Source organism: Saimiri boliviensis, chromosome 18 (genome assembly GCF_048565385.1).
Source record: "Saimiri boliviensis isolate mSaiBol1 chromosome 18, mSaiBol1.pri, whole genome shotgun sequence".
Lineage (NCBI taxonomy): Eukaryota > Metazoa > Chordata > Mammalia > Primates > Cebidae > Saimiri > Saimiri boliviensis.
The window spans coordinates 35865001-35888065 of NC_133466.1; the positions used below are offsets into that span (position 1 = coordinate 35865001).

The window sequence follows — 23065 nt, forward strand, 5'->3', positions numbered from 1 at the left end:
CAAGTGTCAGAAACTAACTGAGCTACAAGCAATGGAGATTTATTTATTTCTTTTAAAGATTGGATGTTTAAAATCAGGGCACCAGCATAGTTGGGTTCTGGTGATGCTCTCTTCCAGGCTATAGACCAGTTTTCCCATTATATCCTCACATGGCAGAAAGATGGTGAGATAACTCTGTGGAGTCTCTTTTATAAGGATGCTAATCCCATTCATGAGGACTCCACTCCTGTAATCTAATCACCTAGAGGCCCCACTTCCTAATACCATCACATTTGTATGTTGGGATTTCAAAATACGACTTGGACAAAGTGAAATATTCAGTTCACTGTAGAGGATGAAGTCAAAGATGGGTCAAAATAAACAAGCTAAGGGACCATATGCCAGAGAATCAAGGTGCTAGCCAAAGTGTCCCATAGCCCTAGGAAATGCCGAGGGAATCTAGGGTTTAACAGCGAAGATTTAGAGAATACTTGTGGCAGAGTCCTCCGTGCCTACTATAAACTTGTTGTCCTTTTTGTTCATTTATTTAGATAAAGAGCCTCACTCTGTTGCCCAGGCTGGAGTGCAGTGGTGCCATCATAGCTCGCTGTATCCTGGAACACCTGCACTCAAGTAGCCCTCCCACCCCAGCATCCCAAAGTGTTGGGTAACTTCCAGGCTCACTGTGTAGGTGCTCCTGGTTCATTTAAAGGGACAGAAAGAACAAACTGGTGGTGAGATAATACAGTCAGTTCTTAATAGCATTCCCCATCACACACCGGGGCCTTGGGGGCTGAGGGGCTAGGGGAGGAATAGCAGGGGGTCGGGGGATTGGGGAGGGATAGCATTAGAAGAAATACCTAATGTAATAATGGGGCAATGGATGCAGCAAACCACCACTATGGCACGTATATACCTATGTAAGAAACCTGCATGATCTGCACATGTACTCCAGACCTTCAAGTATAATAAATGTTAAAAAATAAAATAAAATAAATATTCGACAAAACAAATAGCATTCCCACGAACTTAGATCTTAGCATTTAACACTGTTTTTTATGAGAAGCTGTTGGTGTCATTGTTTGCAGTAAAATAGTTTAAATTTAATTGAATTTACTTTTTTACCACCATCAGCAGTGCAGATGAAAAAGAAAAACAGAATAAACACCTTTGTTTACTAGCACTTGCATTGTCAGCCAGAGCAATACAAAACAAAACTCTAATTTTAATTCCCTTATTTTGGGTGCTTGTAGGTAATGAGTTACCAAGGGAATAGAATAATAAGCTGACTATTGACCCTACCATTAACTTTCAGTCCTAATCATTTCACTTAGTTTTGTGTTAGCAGTGGAGACAAATCTGACAGCCATTGATGTGAAATAAACATGTTTTGGCTGTAAAATTGTAGTGTGGAGCCTCACATAATATCTCTGCCTTTAGCTATGAGATGGTCTAGTGTCTTTTGCTAAAAGTGAAATATTCTGATAAGTTGTGATAGCATATGCCTAACTGCTAATGAATAGGATCTCTGTGACTTGACATCACATTTGATGAAACATGTTAAAAGATAGATTGTTCATTAACTCCTGAGGAATTATAACTTTGTTTATCTGATTATATTACATTTAACACAATTTTCTTGTTATAAAATGCCATCTGAACATCCATTATCATTCAGACACAAGCACTTCACTGAGAAAAATAATGGGCTTAAATCAGTAAAAGTTGATGGCTTTCTAAAGTAAACTAACATTGTAGATTACTTTTGCAAAATATATAAAGCAGTTTCTTTCAAGCCCATAACAAGAAAAAAAATGAGTTAAACTGAATTCAACTCACATATCTCATTCACATATTTTACTTGTACACTGCCCTGAGGAAGCCCAGATGGCTGAAATGTTGGCAGGTTTCTGCACCTGCAATGATAATAAACTACTCCTTTATTACCTGACGTACGTGCGTTGAATACAATTACACTTTACTCCATGCTATATGCACTGGCAGGTCAACAGTTTATATTGTATTTCTATAGGATTGGCAAATGCATCTTGCTGTACTTTGTTGAGTTCACCTCTAGCAATAGAATGTGAAAGGCCACTAAAGCACGTACGTGCTGACACATTAATCATGTGCCAAAGCTTAGCGTGGAGCGGCTTATTGCTACTGTGATATATAGAAACACAAGTAACAAAACAGGCTATTTGATAGTTTAATAAACAAATGATGCTCCTGATATCCCAAATGAGTGAGCTTAACTCAGTGTGAGCTACCATTTTTAATACCTTCAAACAAGAGAACACATTTGAGGGACTCAGCCTCAAAACTTTTTGTTTTGTAACTTTTTAAAGTATAAAAACAGAATATGCTCACTGTATACTAGTTGACAAGTATAGAAATGATGAAAAAGTAATAAACGTTATTCACAACCCATTACTCAGACACTAACCCTATTGTTGTTCAGTGTTTCTTTCTTTATGTAAACATAATTGGAAATATATGTGCTTTTCTTTTCTTTCTTTTTTAATTTTCCTTTTTTTTTTTTTTTTTTTTTTTTGAGATGGTCTCACTCTGTCACCCAGGCTGGAACACAGTGGGCAACCTTGGCTCACTGCGACCTCTACCTCTCGGGTTCAAGCAATTCTCATCCCTCAGCCACTTAAGTAGCTAGGACTACAGGTGTGTGCCACCACACTTGGCTAATTTCTTTTATATGTTTAGTAGAGATGGGGTTTCATCATGTTGAGCAGGCTGGTCTTGAACTACTGACCTCAAGTGATCCACCCGTCTTGGCTTCCCAAAGTGCTGGCATTACAGGCATGAGCCACTGTGCCCAGCCTATCTTGTGCTTTTCTAAGTGATGTTATCATTTTTCTATGGGATTAAATATTCCTGTAAATTCCTCTCACTAGACATTCATCCTCCACCCCCAAACACTCACTTTGTTGACTCTTAGTCTTCCTTCTCCGAATCTAATTTCAGTCACTACTTTCTCAGGAGTGTTTTTCCTGACTCTCCTTGCTAGGGTAGTACCTACCTTTATGCCCTCAGAGTACCTTAAAACATTTCCTTTGTTTTCCTTATGTCAGTCTTTATGTTGTTCTCATTCACATAAATTTTTGAAAGAAAAATCAGTAGAATTTTGGTTGGAATTTTGGCAAACTTATAAATTAACTAAAGAAATACTGTCATATTTATATTGTTTCTATGCTATAAACAAATTTTTCATCCAGACTGTTCCCATTTTCATTTAATATGCTCATATTAAATTTTAAAACATAACCTATTCTTTTTGTTAATGTTTGAGATCTTTTGCCAATTATATCTTTAGCTCATTTCAGCTGTTATATTGTGAGCCTGTGACATCTATATATTTAATGTATAGAAACATGATTGAACACTATATAATTTTAAAAGGTTCATTACATATTCTTGTCTAGTGAGTGAAAAAATGAAGGCATAAAAACAACTCAAATGTTTTTACCCGAAAAACTAGATGACTGAATTATTAATGGAGATGTGGAAAAGTAAAAGAGCTGGTTTGGAGAGAAAATGCTATCAAGAACTCTGCTTTGGACACGTTAATTATGAACTGCTTATTAGGTACTCAGTTGAGGTGTCAGATCAGGTAAATATATGGGTCACATTTTGAGGAAAGGGGTTCAGGCTGGAGATATAAATATGGGCGTTGCCAGTGTATTGATGGTCTTGAATGCATAAGGTAAGATGAAAGGTTTTTTTTTTTTTTTTTTTTTTTTTGAGACGGAGACTTACCAGGCTGGAGCCCAGTGGCACGGTTTCCGCTAACTGCAACCTCTGCCTCCCAGGGTCAAGCGATTCTTCTACCTCAGCCTCCCAAGTAGCTGGGACTGCAGGCGCATGCCAAGCACCTGGCTAATTTTTGTATCTTTAGTAGAGACGGGGTTTCACCATGTTGGCCAGGATGGTCTCGATCTCTTGATCTTGTGATCCACCCGCCTCAGCCTCCCAAAGTGCTGGGATTACAGGCGTGAGCCACCGCGCCCGACCGATGAAAGCATTTTATATGCGGGCAATAGGCACGAGTAGGGGAGTAGAGCGAATTTTGTCTAAGTCACATGTGGTCTTTCTAAGTGAAGATACTGAAGTAAGCAAGAGATGAGGAAGTTGGGAGGGAATGTAAGGGATTGCTACGGTTTGAATGTCCCCTCCAAAATCTTGGGGCTATTCAATTGCCAATGTCATTGCAGTGGGAGATGAGGCATGTAAGAGGTGATTAAGTCATGAGGGGTCTGCGCTCCTGAATGGATTAATACCCTTATTACAGGAGTGGATTAGTCTTTGCAGGAGTTTGGGTCTCTTTTTTCTCTCTGTCTCACATGCTTGCTGGTCCTTCTGCTTTTCTGCCACAGGATAATGCAGCACAAGGCCATCAGCAGAAAGCAGCATTCTGATGTTGGACTTCTCAGTATCCAGTACCATGAGCCAAATAAATCTCTTTTCTCTATAAATTACCCAGTCTGAGGTATTCTGCTATAGTAGCAGAAAAATGATTGAAACAGAAAGTGATCTTGGTCACAAATGTGCCACCAAGAACCCCTAAACAGTACTTGATAATATGTATTTGCTCAATAGATCATAAAATCTAAGCCAAATAGGATCAGAAAAGAGGACACGAGAGGCTTGAATGGCAATGAAAATGTATTAGCGACTAAGAATGAAATGTTCTGGTGGTTGCATTAGAGTCCCAGAGAGAGTGGACTGGAGAGATGGGAGTTGGTGGTCTGCAAGTAGAACGTGTGGAATATGGAAGGGCTGCATGTACTGGTTATGAAAAAGTGAAGAGCATGCCCACAGAGTGACTGAGAAAGAGTAGAGACTGGGATCTTAGGACAAGAGTCCAGGAACTAGGATAATGATTGGAATGATCATCTGCACGAAAAGTAAAACCACCAGTTTCTTTTTCTTCCAAGTTTCATAAGAGTTGTATCATGATTGTTATTAATTTTATAAAATACTTTTATGCCTTCTTTAAGATAGTTAGGGGCTTTTCTTTATTTTGTTAGTATGTCAAAACGCATTGGTTACTTTTTCTGTAATTATAAATACCTTGCATTACTGAAATAAACCCAAATCAGTAAGAATGAATTACACTAACGGATTCAGTCTGCTAAATATTTTGTTTAGTATTCTTTGCATTTATCTTCAAGAGGAATTTGCCTGTAACTTCCTCTTCTTAAGTATTCCTTCAATTTTGGGTAAGTTACAGCAATTATTTGTTGAAATGATACTACTACACCATTCAATTACGCTGGATTTTCTTTTTACTATATGCACTGGAGGCTGTCAGCTTAGCCTCTGGTTGCTCAACTGTTATCGTATTTGTAGTATATCTTTCTCTTTCTGAATAATTTCCCACTAAATATTTCAAAACAGCAACAAATTTAATAATTCAAGTTTAATTTAGGTGACTGCACTTTCTAACACTATTTAAAATTACTTCTTTATATATTAACCTTTTAAAAATTTCTTTGCTAAATAATTTCTTACTTTATGTTAATGGAATTTATTCCATCGTTTATTACTGGAAGCATCTTAAACACACTTTAGATTATTTGTGTCACTGATACACAATATTATTTCTTACACACTTTGAATACTCCTCAAAAGCCAGAATTTTCTTGGTATATTTATTCCAGCCTTCCTCTTTCGTTTTATTTCAACTCTCACTTCCCATCTCTGTATTCGCTCTTCCTGTCTTGTGGTTGAGCATTATCTTATCTCTATAGTCATTTAACTCCCTGGGAACCCAGCCCAGAACCACTTTTTAAATCAAGACATTTTAGGCAGGGCGTTGTGATCCAGTTAGAGAGGCAATTTGGCTGGTTCTTGATTATGAGGCTGTGTCGGTGTTCTCCCTGCTGTAGTTCTGCCAGCTGTTTGAAGTCATGGCCCAGGTGGTTTGAGTTTTTACTCTTAGCTTCCTTCGAAGAGCTGGAGAGGCTCACTCCAGGCCCTGGCTTCAAGAACTTTCTATTCTGGCTTCTGTTCCTGTCTGGGAGCACTGAAGTCTCTTTTACTCCCTGGGAACAAACTTCAGACCTGCAACTAAGCAGTCCTGCAATTCTCATTTTATTTGGTTCTTCTCTGCTTATTTTATTTTAAAAATTAGTCCTCCAAATAAAACGTGTGTATGCTGCTTTTTTCTTCATATTTTTATTATTATGTGTTTGCAAAGAAAGCATGGAGCAAAAATATGAACACCTGCACTCCCTTATCAGGAGATCCTGGTACATCTGAATCAGTTTTTTTTGATGGAATGAGTGTTTATTGCTAAAATATGAAATGGAATACAGACAAGTAACTTCTTAGTGCATTATATTGACATTTTCAGGAGCAACATTTTTGAAAATTTTGCGTGTGGAAAAGTTTATTTCGTCAAATGATACTATGAATATGGAATTTTTGAAAAGTTTTTAACCGTGTCTATGTTTCATGACCCTGAACTGTGATTTAAGCTCTGTTAAGTCATAGCCGGTAGTAAAGGTATGAGATAGACACAGGTAAATACACAATACTAGTTTTATGCAACTTAAACTACAAGAGATACAATATTATCACAGGAAATTGTAATAAATCTGAGAACTATATTTGAAAGGAGTCCAAGAAATAAGTCATTTCAGTGACAGTAGAAAGCGACCTTTTCATGCCAAACTATGAAATAGACAGCCTTTCAAAATAAACAGAATTTTGGAACAGGCAAGCTCGTAGGTGGGATACCGTGAACAGAGGCAGCTGTAAGAAAATAAACTCCACTTGAGAGGCTGGGACAGGAGAAATGCTCGAACCCGGGAGGCAGAGGTTGCAACGAGTCCAGCTCGCGCCAGTGCACTGCAGCTTGGGAGACAGAGTGAGACTCCGTCTTAATAAATAAATATATAAATAATAGAAGAGAAACCCCAAAGTGGACAAGTTTTGTTTGCCTACCAGTAATTACTTGCATTTTACTAAGAAAGGCAAAATAAGTGTGGGTGGCAAGAGACCAGCATATATTTGTTTATGCTGAAATACTGATACCTTTTCTGGACCTACCCACCCTGTAACTGAGTCCATCTTTTCTTCTTTTGGAGCTAATTATTTGACATTTAAAATCCTTCTGCATGTTTTAGTCAGTCACTGGCCTAACTCCATATTCAAAGTTTCCAGAACAGTCCTCTTGATTCATTAGTGTCTTATTTAATTACATTCTATCCCTAGCTCTGATTTCTGAATTTTATGCCACATTATCATTCACTTGTTTTCATGTTCTTTTGCAATTATCACCTACGTATTTTATATCTGTACGTTTAGTCTCCTTCAAATAAATTGCAAGCTCTTAAAAATCAGTACAGGCACTTACTACTTCTTTAGAACTTCCTCTATACATATTCAGTGTTTTGAAGTAATGTTTTAATTAACAATTTATGTATTTGAAAAAATATATATTACAAAAGAGAATTCATATTTTATGTGTTCTTTGTTTTGTTTTTTTTTCCGTTTGTCTCCATTCTTCTCTTTCTACTTTCACCATGACTGCACTACTCTCTCTACCTGAAGACATAAATATGTGCATATACATACATACACAAACACATAGATTAGACATACACACACATGCATAAATGCGTTTTCATTCTATATAGATACTGTATTAATAAGTAGTCATTTCTTACAGGTTCAAATATGTACAATTTTTTAAAAGGATAGGTTCTAAAAGAATGAATAACAGCATGAATTTCACAAATTATGAAAAAAGTGGTCATTTCTAAGAGTGATAATATATAACATTTAGTATGCTAATACTATAAATTCCCTTATTATTTTTAAGTAAAGACAACATCTTAGAAAGTTAGAGAGATAAAGCATCTTTAAAACCTTTGAGATAGTACTTTTAAGTATGTGTAAAATGTAAAAACTGGATGTCTGAAACAGTGTCTATGTCTACATGCCGTCAATCACCTTCCTTCTTTTATTAGTTTCAGGTAGAAGATAAACAACAAGACTGACAGTTTTGTGTCCTTTGCTATTTTGTGTCACCATCACAGACAACACAGTATTATGTCATCACTCAAGTCTGTCACATTTACTGTATGCTTCTATGTTTCTTAAAGACTGTTTTCTTTCTAATCCTCATAAATATATAAAGAATATATTGATTATATATTTATTATGGTTATATATTTTATTATGAAAATATTTCCCATAAATATTATGTATTCTACCACAGATGAGAGCATTTATGCTATTGCCAGTCTCCAGAGTAAATATATTTTGTTTGAAAGAAATGTTTCTTAGATAAATATCAAAAAAAGAATTTATTTTTCAAAATAAGGAGAAACTGTAATGAAAGATTGTATCTATGTAATATATAAATTAAGCATAGTGAATTGTTTTGGTTTGGCATAAGAACTTAAGAAGTATTAGTGCTACAAGAAGAAATAATTGGAAAAATGTTTAATTATGTTTATTTTATGGGGGATTTTCTTTAGTCTGTACATTTCTTCAGAAAATTGGTATCTGATCTTGAATAGTGCTACAAATAGTGAAATGACAAGCATAAGAACTTCACATGATTAATGTAATCACAACTGCCTTTTTCTTTTTCTTCTATTTTCTGGAACCTCATCTACTTCCACATTGTCTTACTTTGACATTTTAAAATGCTTTCTTACATCATGTTTCTTGCTAAAACACAGTCTAAACAAGTGAATCAGCTCTATAGCTAGCAAATAGTCAATTTCAGTAGTCATATAATAAGGTACCAGCAATATAATTTGCAATTTTATATCTTCTCAGTGTAACATTTTAAAAACAGATATAATGTAACTTAGATAGATATAATGTAACTTATAAATTGTAATTTTATATCTTCTCAGTGTAATATTTTAAAAACAGATATAATGTAACTTAAAAATAGCTATCATGTAACTTAGCTGATAAAAATTTAAAAATTCAGAAAGGCTCAAAGAAGTAAAAAAAGTCCCAAATTTAATCACTGCATTAGAAACATTTTCTATTTTATTATAGAATAGATACCCTATTGAACAGTTTATTTTACATCCCACTGTTCTATTTTTATTTAAGGTTATATAATTTTCTGATTGTAAATGTTTTCAGGCTTATAATATGAAGGCTTTGTAATATTCCATTAAAATTACAATGTTGGATATGAATTTATTTATACTTTTTCATTATTATAAATCCATGCTGACAGTTTTTTAATACAAATTTTGGTTAAAATGGAAACGACTTCCACTAGAATGATGAGAGCATTTCCGTACTTACCTATAATTTACAGCCTAATATCTTGATTGCCTAATGAATTTATTGGGAAAAGTAAATAGGTAATATTTTTCTAAGACCTTGCATGTCTAACGATTTTTCTACTGCAGTATCATGTGGAAGATAAATTGGTTGGCTATGAAATTTTATTCTCAAAGTTGTGATAAAATTACTCCTTTGTTATTGAGATTTAATAGCTATTCTAATGAAAACACAAGTGACTTTTAGCCATGTAAATTATGCTACTAATATGTCTTCAATACCATCTTGAGTTATGTCAGTACCAGGGTTGCCATTGTGTTATTTTTCTCAATAGTTTCTGCTTGTATGTAATCTTTCCTTTCTCTTATATGTACTACTTTATCTTCTGCTCTCTGAGATACTTCAAGTTGGTCAGCTAAATCATTGTTTCCATTTTGCACTACTTTTGTATAGCTTTGACTGCTTTTAATTTGGGCTTGAATTCTTTTATACTGTTATCGTCATCTCCATTTTTCTTGTTTTCTTTCTTTCTTTCTTTTTCTTTTTCTTTCTTTTTTTTTTTTTTTTTTCCTGTTTAAGTCAATGTCTTTTATTTTTAGTTTCTCTCAAGACAAAGCTCTTGTAAGAATCACAGATGAGGCCGGGTGGGCCCACGCCTGTAATCCCAGCACTCTGGGAGGCCGAGGCGGGCGGACCGCGAGGTCAGGAGATCGAGGCCATCCTGACCAACATGCCGGAACCCCGTCTCTACTAAAAACACACAGTTAGCTGGGCGCGATGGTCCCAGATGCTCTGGAGGCTGAGGCAGGAGAATCGCTGGAACCCGGGAGGCGGAGGTTGCAGTGAGCCGAGATTGCTCAGATGAAAATTCGGGCACAAATCACATTTTCCCTTTTAATAACAAAATACAAATTCAATCATTTTAGAAAATCAGTTTTTAGTGACCCCGATCCCCGATGGCCGGAGAAAAGCTGCCAGAAGTTTTCTTGTGTATCGCAGACGTTTCTCAATCAGTTAAGGACCCTGTCTGTCTTGGCTGTATTATTTCCCACCGTGAGAAAAGAGACAGTACACGGAACAGGCTTTTTCTCAGAAAATTGGCAGCCACCGGCTTGGAAGGAAAGTTGGCTAAGTTGGACTTGCAGCCGGAACTTGGGAAGCGCTCTCCCTTCCTGCTCCCAGAGGAAGGAGACACAGAGGCACACTTCCCGGAAGTCCTCACCTCAGTGGGTCCCTCTTGTCTTCAGCAGCCGGACCTCCCTGCGCCGTCCGCAGGGCTTCCCGGGAGGATCGTAACCGGCGCAGAAGTGACGTCCCCCGGTAGGTGGCTCTGCCCTCCAGGGCAGCTCGCAGCCAGGCGGCGTGCGCTGCGTAGCCGGGCTCCTCGGCCTAAGCCCGACACTGCGAGGAACAGGCTGCGACGCCTTCCCGTTCCTCAATCTTCACGCTGTTGTCACTGCGAGCTGGTGGGTCGCTTTGAAGTTGGTTTGGAATCCGGAACCAAACTTTTAATTTCTTCTGCGGAGAGCCGTCTTCCCTGGGGAACACGGCAGCGGAAATGCGGATCGTCGTCCCCGTCCCAGTTTCCTTGTCTCCAGTGCCCGCCGCGCCCTTTGCGGCCTCGGCCATTGGTTCCCGTAGAGGCGCATCCGCAGGCTTATCTGTCACTTCCACTGTGGCGAACTTCCCTCCTTCACGGGCCCCTTCTCCGCGGGAGGATTCTTCCCTGTGCCCTTTGCTTGGCATCTGCCGAGGCCACGCCTCTAGGCTTCGGAGCAGCGAGCTCTTCATGGCGCCCCACGGGCCCCACGTGTTGTAGGGGAGCCGCCCCCGAAGCACCCGAGGGCCTGAGGTGGCGGAGGGGCGACGGCGGGCCACGGGCGGCAGGTGGCCGGGAGGCGAGGTGGCTTCATCTCCATTTCTAATTGGATCTTTTATTTTAATATTTCAGATTAATTTTTTCCTATGTGTCTTTCTGCTTTTCTATTGGAGTTTTTATCTTCTTACAGCACAGTGAGGATTTAAACATTTTTTTTTACAATATTTTTCTGGTTTCTGTAGCAAATTCTGTAGTAATTTTCTAAGGTGGATATCCCTTTTATGAAAAATTGTATTTTTCATGCTACCCATTTTATTTTTTTAATTAATTCGTTTTTGTCTGTTATGGTAATGCTAGCCTTACTGGGCTCTACTAACTCGGCAGAAGCTCTGCTAACTTCTTAAAACTGGGCAATGAACTTAAATATGTCAGTTTACTTCTTTTTTTTTTTTTTTTTAAGCTGAATCTGGTCACATGACAGCCCTTCACTAAATAACTACTTAATGATTTAAAATACGGAATAATTTTTTTTTTTTTTTTTTTTTTTTTTTTTTTTTAAGAAAAGTAGTCCACTTTCTTCCATTTATTCATTAGCAGGAAGATATTTCTTCAGATCTGGCATGTGATGACATGAGACATGCCTATTACCCTCGATTTCCCTTTTGTTCTACAATTAAATGGTTCATGAATGTCTTCTTAGCCTAATCCCTAATGTCTGCGTTAATTAATCACAGGTGGTCCTGTAGCTCTCATACGGGATTTCGATTTTCCTAATTTTTGTGAGATCTCAGATACCTCTAACAGAGTTCTGTGCCACCGCCATGCTTGTGATTCATTCCTGTTGAAGTTCTTGTTTCCTTTCCTTTATCTGCCTACATTTTACTTGTGAGTTCTGAACCTTCTTGAATATCATCTACCACTGCCACTCCCAATGTGGATGGCAGAAGATTACTTTTATACTGTTAATTTCTTACTATAACATAAAATCTCCTAAGCTCATTAGAAACAATTTTGATCACTTCAAAATGCAGCACTGACTTGGTATTTTCTGCTTGGTAAAATTCCTTATACATCTTGAATAGATACATAGACAAAGAGTCACTTAGCTCGCTTTTTTCGCTTGCAGTATTAACTGGTTATTTTTCATTGTTGTCGATTTGTTTTTTTAGTTTTTATTTTAGGTTCAGGTTACATGTGCAGATTTGTTACATGGGTATACTCATGTCACAGATATGTGTTGTACGGATAATTTTGTAACTAAGGTATTGAGCCTAGTACCCATTAGTTATTTTTCTTGGTCTTTCCTTCCTCCCATCCTCCATCCTCTAGCAGGCCCTAGTGTCTGTTCTTTTCTTTGTGTCTGTGTGTTCTCATCATTTAGCTCCCATTGATAAGTGAGAAAATGCTGTTTTTGGTTTTCTGTCCTGTCCTAGTTTGCTAAGGATGATACCCTTCACTCCATTTATGTTTCTGCAAAGGACATGATCTCATTCTTTTGTATGGTTGTGTAATATTCCATATGTACCAACCACATTTCCTTTATCTGTTCTATGAATGCTGGACATTTAGCTTAATTCCATGTCTTTGCCATTATGAATAGTGCTACAATGAACAAAATGTATTTAAGTGTCTTTATGGTAGAATGATTTCTATTCCTTTTGGTATATACCCCATAATGGGATTGCTGGGTTGAATGGTAGTTCAGTTTTTAGCTCTTTGAGGAATCCTCACATTGCTTTGCACAATAGTTGAACTAATTTACACACACCTTCTTACACCATATTAAAAAAAAAAAAATCAACTCAAGATAGGTTGAAGACTTAAATGTAAACCCAAGACAACATAGGCAATAATACACTTGCCATAGGAACTGACAGAGATTTCATGAAGATGCCACAAGCAATCACAACAAATGGAAAAAATGACAAATGAGATCTAATTAAACGTAAGAGCTTCTGTACAGCGAAAGAAACTATCAACAGAGTAGACAGACAATCTATATAATGGGAAAAATACTTGGAAACTATGCATCTGACAAAGGTCTATCTAATATTAAGCAACTATAGGGAACTTAAATTTATCTGAAAAAAAATCCCATTAAAAAGTGGGCAAAAAATATAAACAGACACTTTTCAAAAGAAGACGTACATATGGCCAAAACATATATTAAAAAATGCTCAACATTACTAATCATCAGACAAATGCACATCAAAACCACTAAATATTTTTAAGTCTTGTTTTGTCATCAGTCTTATATTTAATAAGATATGTCAGTTTTTCCAGCTGATTGAATATGAGCATTAGTAATTAATATGAAGTTACTTGAATGTGAAGTTACTTTAATATTTAAGAGATCTATAGGTTCTAGAGTCAGACTGCCTCAACACTCATCTGTGTTCAAATATGTATTATCGATGTAACTTCGGGCAAGTTACTGAACCTCTCTGGTATTTAGGTTTCTCATCTTTAGAAGAAAAATAATGCTTGTATAAGTCTCAATGAGCTATTATGAAGATAAAAGGTAGAAAATCTACATAAACACTTAGCAAATGTTTCATCAGATAGTGCATACTCCGTAAATTAACATTACTCTATTGTCGTTGTCATCATTAAGTGATTTTTCCTCCATGTGGTGATTGTGCTCCTATTTCCATCTTTGATGAGACATTGGGTTTATCTACTGCTCTTCTATTGAGCACCTGATTAGTAGGAATCCTGTTCTTTACGAATTGCTTTAAAGAGCATTTTTGTTTTGTCCAGTTGAAATTCCCCAAAATATTTGCATGATGTGGCTATTCTAAATATGCTGTGGAATATGCAAACAAAATACAGTTTAATAGCAAATTATTTTCAAATGGTCTATTTTTCTTATTCTCTCCTGCATTGGAAGACTATTTTATGCAATCTTTCCTTTCATACTGTCCCCATTATCTCAGTGAAAGCTCCCTGAGAGAGCCAGGGTCTTTTCCACAGTGTAAGCCAGTTGTTGGGCTGCCTATGTATCCAAGGCCAACTCAAGCTCAAAGCCTGTAAGTCTAGATCTCAAAGATTTGTATGACAAAGCGGTAGAGTCAGCAAGTACAGAAGACTTTGAAGCAGTATGTATCACACTATGGATTTCCCTCTTGAGAATTAGTAAGAGCAGTGTGTGTTCAGAGCTTTCTCTCTGGGTTTCAGAAGTCACCTCCACAGTACATCTCATTTCAACCTAGCTACAAAGTAGGAATTCACGGTTACTGCTGAACGATTATATTTAATAAAACACAATGTATTCTTTTATTATAAATTTCACATGATATGTCTAATTTGATAGTTTTTTCCCCAATCTTTTGATAAATTTTATAACATTTCTTATGTTAATAACTTTTTAAAAAAAGTCTTTATTATACTCATTTATAAAAGAGGTTTATCAAATTACCTTTCATCAGTCACCTTCATGTGCCCTAAGTGTCACAACTTCAATAATTTTAATTTTACATTGGCTTTTTGTCCTACTCCATCTTTAACTGCCCTTCCCACTTACTTATTTACACCTTTATGTATACAATGTATACATATGGCTGTGAATATTTACATAAATTATATATATTTATACATTAGGTATATAATTTAGATATATTCAATATTATATATTACAAGATATATATGCTTAAGTTTTCCAAAATTTTATATTCTAGTTGTGGCAATGTATTAAGATATGCTGCCTTTCCTTTTTACTCTTAATTTTTCTGCCTTTTGCTAAAACTTGTTATAAATTTGAATGAATTTTTTTATAAATTAACTGTCTTAGTCTGTTGTATGTTGCTATAACAAAATACCACAGACTGAGTAATTTAACAAAATACCACAGACTGAATACACATTCACTTGGCATCTGGTTCTGGAGGCTGAAGTGTAAGAACATGGTGCTGGCATCTGACAAGGGTCTTTGTGCTGTATCATAACAGAAGGTAGAAGGACGCTTCCCAAAACTTCTTTGTTAAAGTCATTAAAGTCCTCCATAAAGGAAGAGCCCTCATGACTGAATTACTCCTTAGAGGGCCAACCTCTTAATACTGTTAAAATGACAACTAAATCTCAATATGAGCTTTGAAGGGAACATAAAACTATAGCATTGACAAAACTTCTAAATGTTAACATGTAACTTAGTATAAATAGAATTGTTAAAAACCGATTCAGATCACTCTGGTAAAGAAAAAAAAAATATTTAAAGAAAGAAAATTCAACATCATAGAAAATGGTTTAAAAAGTAGGATGTCGGCCAGGCGTGGTGGTTTAAGCCTGTAAGGCACGGGTGGATCACTTAAGGTCAGGAGTTAAAGACCAGCCTGGCCAACGTGATGAAACTTCTTCTCTACTAAAAATAGGAAAATTAGTCAGGCATGATGGTGGGTGCTTGTAATTCCAGCTACTGGGGAGGCTGAGGCAGGAGCATGGCTTGAACCAGGGAGGAGAGGTTGCAGTGAGCTGAGTGACACTGCACTCCAACCTGGGTGACAGAGTGAGACTCTAAAAAAAATTAAATTAAAATTTAAAAGTAGGATGTCATTCTTCGAATTCTGCATAGTAAATTATAATTTTTAAAAGTTGTATTACTCATCACTTTTTCATTGAATTTTTGATGTATGCAAGATTATATTTTAGAAACAATATTCATTATAATCAGTAATTTGATAATTTTCTAAAGCTAATATTTTATTTGTGAAAAATTCTCCTACGCCTCCTCCATCCCCAAAGGGGAAAAATTAGTAAGCAGAGAAACTGAGAGAAGGAAGTGAGATCAAGTGGTGAAACTTTCAGTAGCAAACATATATTGGCAATTAAAAATAATAAAGTCATTTCATAGGAAATTATAGACATTAATAAAATTTATATCATTTTAATGTTTTTATGGTTGTGCCTATATTTCAAAAATATAAAAATGAATAGTTTCTTAACTGTACAGCATGTGCCTAGATTTTCAGTCTGTGTACTCTGAGAAGTTGTTTATTTCACTAAATAATTATGTTGTTACCTTAATGAAAACAGTACTGTAAAAAATTTAATCCAGATTTCAGGCTGTAGAAGGTACAACTTTGGAATTATTAGAATTATGCACAACGTAGTTTGGAGCCATTTTTCCCTTCTGTGTTGTAAAGACCATCTTAAGGCTTTTGTAGAATATGGGATCCTGTAAAATTACAAAACAGATTACAAATAAAAGGGCTGGCTTCTCTATCTAATGAAGGCAAATGTTTTTGATTCCCAATCTACCTTTGTTTATGTATTTCCATAATAGCATGACATATAATTTTCTTGTCTCTTTGAAATAAATGCTGTATGAGAGTTATACCACATAGCTACATAGGGTGGTTTAATTGTTAGATATAAAAATGAATTTCATATGCCTATGAGGAGACCAATATATTGTAGGTTGTTAAAAAGAATAAGGGCTTTCAAATATTGTTTGGTTCAAATACCACATCACTTTCTTGTTCTATGGATCCAGGCCATAGTAAGTGGTATAAAATTGGGAACTCTATCAAATATCAAAATATGTTATCTCAAGAAAAACAAAAACTGTGACAAAAACCTAGGGAAATACTGTGTTTTTTTTAGAAGGAAACAAAATATTCTCAAACTTATTTGTAGGGGATGGAGAGGAAATATTTTGTCTCTATAAGGCCCTTGAAAATGTGTATCAGAATGTTGTAGTTATTTAATTTGGTTGACTATCTGTTAGCAATCTTCTCTCATAAAGCTACCATACTAAACATAGAAATACTAGGGTGTAAAAATTGAAATTCTACTACTGAAAAAATTTCTTCAAATAGTGACAGTTTTCAGATTTATTGCTTAGGTTCTGTTTGCATTTCTATTCTAAAACTCCATTTACTATGGTTTCAGTAAAAATTCAGTTTAGGCTGAAACTTGGTATACCAAATAGGAGCTCTAGAGCAATGGTTGTTTTTACCAATTTTCCAGAAGATTGATTTAGATTGTTTTATGTTGTATGACTGTAAAAGAACAAAACAGAAAAAGATTCACTCACTGGATACTTTATTCTGTCTGTAACTCAAATCTTTATTTTCTTTTTTTCCTGGCAATTTGTACTACTACAAATGACACTTACTGATTTTAATATATTAAATAAGATTGTATGGAGCTACCAACAAATAAAATAACATTTGATAATAAGAATAAGAGTGGTGGCTGGGCGCAGTGGCTCACTCCTGTAATCCCAGCACTTTGGGACGCCGAGGCAGGGGGAACACAAGGTAAGGAGTTTGAAACCAGGCTGATCCATATGGTGAAACCCCGTCTCTAGTGAAAATACAAAAATTAGCTGGGCATGTTGGCAGGTGCCTGTAGTCACAGCTACTAGGGAGGCTGAGGTAGGAGAATCGCTTGAGCATGGGAGGTGGAGGTTACAGTGAGCAGAGATGGTGCCATTGCACTCCAGCCTGGGCAACAGAGAGAGACTCTGTCTCAGCAAAAAAACAAAACAAAACAAAACAAACAAAAAACGAGGAAGTAGTCTACTCGCAAGCAACAGACAGCAAAATAAAATTTGATATTGAATCAAAGGCCTTATGGGTAGAGTTCTTAAGTACATCCTCCCATCAGGAGGACTGGGTTATTGTACTGACACATCTAAACTTCCTATAGGAATTAAGTGGGATACTTGGGTGGAGAGCACAGGCACTGAGACTCAAGAACATGAAGGGTGACACCCTGTGGTTGCTGAAATCCTATCACATCAGTGACATGGAATTTAGGTTAGGAAATGAAACTTACGAGTTGGAAATTAAATACATTTTTAAAACTATTAAAGGTGTGCAATGTTTGTCTTGGCTAAAGTCTTATGAGGGTAAAATTTTATGCTTTTAAGGCATTAATTATATTAACATTAAGAATTTAAGTAGCCAAGTAATAGTGGAAGTGATTTCTATCATCCTGATGTAGGTTTTTACTTTGGTACTTGTCTTTAAAATATAATGAATTATAATGATAAAAATCACAAAGTATAAAATATTCATTTAATGTAAGGAATTTTCTGAAATGTTGTTAATACAATTACAGAATATTATACGCTGAAAATTGATAATCCGTGTATTCAATGTAATCTAATAAATTACTAATGGGTATCTATACGTACTATAACACGTGTAAGGCCTTGAAAAAAGTACAGAAATGTATATCATAATCCCAATTTGGGGAAGTTTTATGTCCAATGAGTGAACTAGAAAAAAGTAAGAAATGTTGCATTTTAATGTTCTCTTAATCATGATTGAAGCTTTCTAAAATGTGACATGAATTATTACTCACTAGAAACCAATTTTAGAAAGATATTTTTTAAAGTTTTCAGCAAGGAGTATGTGATCACCTTTATAAATATAACACGGAAAGAAAACTATTAATGCAATTATTCACAAATTCTTGCTAGCAAGTTCTTGAATAAATAATACTATATAAATTAAACAGTACTATTTTTATTAAGTTAATTTGGTTTAAAACTAATTAATATACAGCTTACTAAATATGCTGATATCTTTTGTTAGAAATGGGCATAAAATGTATCTAAAATCATCCACTTAATTGTTTTAGGAATTTTAATTTTATTCAGCATGAATCCAAAATACACATTTCTATGATTGATGAACCATTTGAAACCAAAGGTGTACTGGAAAAATCACTTTATCCAGAATTAAGTCTATTTAATAGTTTTACTCATCAGTAATATAATAGAGTCTTATGCACAGCTAAGATGAACTGTTTCAGAATTTAGAATTTTGAACTGTTAAATTACCTCACCGGTGGGTGGCAGGCAACTAATGGCTGATAGGGCATGACCTCAAAGTGGTCTACTTAAGCCATTAGCTTATTTTTAATCTCTGTGATATGTGAATAATGGCCCCTTTTTCTTTTATTACACATGCTCATTTCTTTTATTCTTCAATTATTCATTCCTAGTTTAATGTTTTAAAATATTTTTATACACAATGTTTGAGATTTTAATTTATTAGTGAAAAGGACATTCAGGTAATGATTTACATTTTATGTCCTCGAAGGGAAACTTTTTTAAAAACGTTGAATTCCTTTCCACTGACAATTTTATAATTCTTTATTTAGGATCACTCTATATTTGGGACCTGCAACATAGAAAAGTTAAATGATATGAATGGTCTTTGATTAACTACGGCCTTTTGTGCTTTGGGATACTGTAAGGTAAAATGAAAATATTTTCAGAGTTCACTCATTCAGTAGTTCAGATCATTTTCTAGTGAACTACCACTTAGTTAAAAAAATTGTGTAGTGTGATGTTTCTAGCTCTTTTATACTCAACAGTGTCTAAATGGGACTGTTTTTTTTTTTCTTTTTGTTGTTTTTGGTGTTTTTTGGCTTCTCTCCCATGGGGGATCCTGTGGAGAGATATTGAAGAGGACGTCCTAGTTCAGTTCTTTTTCACTCTGTTCTTATCATACATAGTTTAGCTCGAAGTTTCAATTCAATAGCTACTCACTGAATGCCTACTGTGCAGATAGCTATAACTCAGGGTGCTGAAATAGTGAGACAAGGTTCCTGCTCACAGGGAACCCACTGAGTTACAGTGCATTCCTCTTTGGACTATTAAAGGTTTTTCCTTATTCTTTTGTACTTGAAAACTGTTTTAAGTGAACTGTAGATGATATCGTAAGTATTTATGAACTTGAAAAGATTAACAGCGTGGTTGTAGGATTTGCTTAAAATATTCTGTTCATGGAAAATCTTGTTAGGCAGCTCTATTGTTTAGAATATAAGCCATTAAGAAAATGTACACAATAAATAATCCATGTAGTAATATTGGCAGTTTCTTGATCCTTAAGACTGTGTTGTCCATTTTTAAATATATTTTCAAATATATCAGTTCTAAAATTCTAAATGACATTTTTTGTACTTTCACTGTGATGTAGCATAGTATCTTCACCTCAGAGAGGATTGAGCCATATTTAAGTAACTTGCTTAAGTTAATCTGATTAACCTATAATGAAGCTTACATAAAACTTCATGTGATATGCTTTTCAGAGCCTAGTTTTTAGTTGGTCAAGGCTGGTAAGAATCACAGAAATAACTCCAAGTATTGTAAATTTTGGTAAGTTGAATTGATTGAAACATTTCAGATACTAAAATATCTAGTTTATCATCAGGATTCCAAACCCCAAATATTTTTAAAATGTCATTGTAGATATATTTTAAGACACTTTATGTACTACCTGATATCATTCAGTTCTCATCATAATCCGTAGAAGGAATCAGAAATTATTATCACCAGAAACCTGACCTCATATAAGTGTTTGGAGCCAAGTCTTTGGACTTCAAATCAGTATCTTTAACTTTATTCCATGAAAATAGTTTAAATATGAAAGTCTTATATTCATATGTATTGAGCAATTCAGTTTGACTTTAGCCATGTTGTATGGTTCCAGCAGTCTGGCTAAAATAGAGTTAAATTCCTTTGTTAGGAGTCACTAAAAAATGTAAGCTCTGTCTTTGTCCATGGAATCTATGTTAGAAGAAATGAAATTGAACACCAGAGGTGGGTAACATATTCTATCCATAAAGTATCATGGCAGGAATTTGAGATTTTTTCCTTTTGGTGACCTTAGAAATGTGTGAACAAAATACATGAGCACATATAATATACATATATATTTGATGCATATGTATACATGGAAAAAATTATAAAATTATATTTAAATGTATATATTTATATGAGAAATAATTCTATGAATAAATCATTGTTTTGAAAAGGGGTTGATACAACATGAGTTCCTATTGTGAGAATAACAAATTTGTGCCCCACTGTCTTCCTCTGGCAGCTAAACAAGGCATGTATATCATGGCATGTAGGAGACAGAGTGTGAAGTAGACTTTTTAAAAAATGTGCTGTGTCCATATACAGCCACAAGCATAGACCTGCTTTATTTTTCTCTTTCAATATAAATCAATTTTTAAAATATTTGCAAGTGTAAATCTTGCTAAGCAATTAGATTTCACAAAGAATGACAGCAAAGGGGATACAATCATTTAGGTATTTATTATTTGAGTGTGGGAGAGGATGTTTTTTAAAGATCTTTAGAATTATAAACATTTAGAATATTCCCAAAGGTTATATATTTTATAATTATCTGCTTCTCTCACAAAGCATATAGGAAAGGTGCAGGTAATTTAAAAATATATGGCATTTGGGATTACGCTCTTGTGTAGTAAATCCGTACATTGAATTTTAAGCTTTGATATCCTAACTGTTTCCCCTGCTCCATCAAATGTGCATTAAATTTTTTAATCATAGTTTTTTTTTAAGATTTATATGCAGTCTAAGAAATAATACAGAGAGCTCTCGTCTACCCTTCACCCAAGAAATAGCTTGTAGATCTACAAAACATCGTCACAATGAGGAAGTTGACACTGACACAGTTTAATCGTATTCTTTGGCTTTCATCAGTTTTACATGTATTCCTTTTTGTGTGCATATGTGTATGTATGTGTTTAGTTCTACACAATATTATTACATGTATAGATTAATATATCCATCACTACAATCAAGAGACAAAACAACTCCAGAACCACAGGGATCCCTTCTTCCTCTTAGAGCCACAGCCATGTCCCTCTACTCTCTGTCTCTATAAATGTGTTACCTCAAACATCTTTTGAATGTTTAATCTGTTACAAATGTTATATATCTCAAAACATTTTATATGGGTTCTATCTTTATATAGAGAGTTTTTGAGCGTATTCTTTATATGCTTTTCATAGTGGTTGCTCTGGGTATTGCAATGAACAGACAATTTACACAGTCTACTAGTAGCAATATTTTACCTCTTCAAGTATCGAAACCTTACTTCCACTAGGTTTCTTTGGTGTATCCACTTTGTTCTTGTATTGAGTATTCCTTCTGTATATGGTGGACATTATCAAAGTCATGCTTTTTATTTATTTATTTATTTTATTTTATTTTATTTTTTTTAGATGGAGTTTCGCTCTTGTTACCCAGGCTGGAGTGCAATGGCACGATCTCGGCTCACCGCAACCTCCGCCTCCTGGGTTCAGGCGATTCTCCTGTCTCAGCCTCCTGAGTAGCTGGGATTACAGGCACGTGCCACCATGCCCAGCTAATTTTTTGTATTTTTTAGTAGAGATGGGGTTTCACCATGTTGACCAGGATGGTCTCAATCTCTCGACCTCGTGATCCACCCGCCTCGGCCTCCCAAAGTGCTGGTATTACAAGCTTGAGCCACCGTGCCCGGCCGCTTTTTATTTTAATAATCATATATTTGAAAAAAATCTCAGGGGGAGAAGGGAAGTCAATTGTATTTTCTCATATTATGTTATTTTTTTCATTCTTCTTGATGCTTCAAGATTTCCTCTTATTAATAATTCTTTTATGTTTGAGGAATTTTAATTTGTCTTTAAGACAGTCCTGCTGGAGGCAAATGTTCTGGTTTTTTTTGTTTTTTTTTTTTTCTTCTAAGAACGTATTTATTTCCCCTTGATTCCTAAAGGATAGTTTTATTGGTTAAGAATTCATAGTTGACAGTTCTTTTCTTTCAGCAGTTGAAAAATACACCACTTCCTCTGGCCTCCATGATTTGAAATGGAAAATGTATTGTCATTTGAATTTGTATTCTCTTACAGGTAATAAGCTATTCTCTTGGGCTCTTTTCAAGAAATTTGTTTGTCTAGTTTTCGTCTAGTTTTCACAGTAGAGTTCACTCTTCTATGAGAAGTGCCCCCACTGATCTGACAGAAGGTGGAGCTCAGGCAGTGAGGCTAGTTTTTAGCAGTTTCCTTTGAATGTGTCTTGACATAGATTTCTTTGGGTTTTTCCTACTTGGCTTTCATTCAGCTTCTTGACTGATTCTGTATCTTCTTGACTTTAGCCAAATTTGGAATGTTTTCAACCATTGTTTCTTTGAATACTCTTTTAGTCCCATTCTTTTTCTTCTCTCCTTCTGGGAATCTAATGAT

At 35.4% G+C, this 23065-nt stretch overlaps 1 protein-coding gene across 5 annotated transcripts in view; it reads left to right on the forward strand.

Annotated features, from left to right (window-relative positions):
* Positions 1-23065, forward strand: part of CADM2 (cell adhesion molecule 2) — a 1054563-nt gene that overhangs the window by 862500 nt on the left and 168998 nt on the right. Inside the window, exon 1 of one of the 5 annotated variants that reach the window (XM_010338904.3) lies at positions 10221-10578. The exons of 3 other annotated variants lie outside the window; for them this stretch is intronic. The gene's annotated coding sequence lies outside the window, so the exon portion shown is untranslated. Of the gene's footprint in view, positions 1-10220; positions 10579-23065 lie in introns of those variants that run through there. One more of the 5 variants, XM_074389150.1, reaches the window with a different exon arrangement.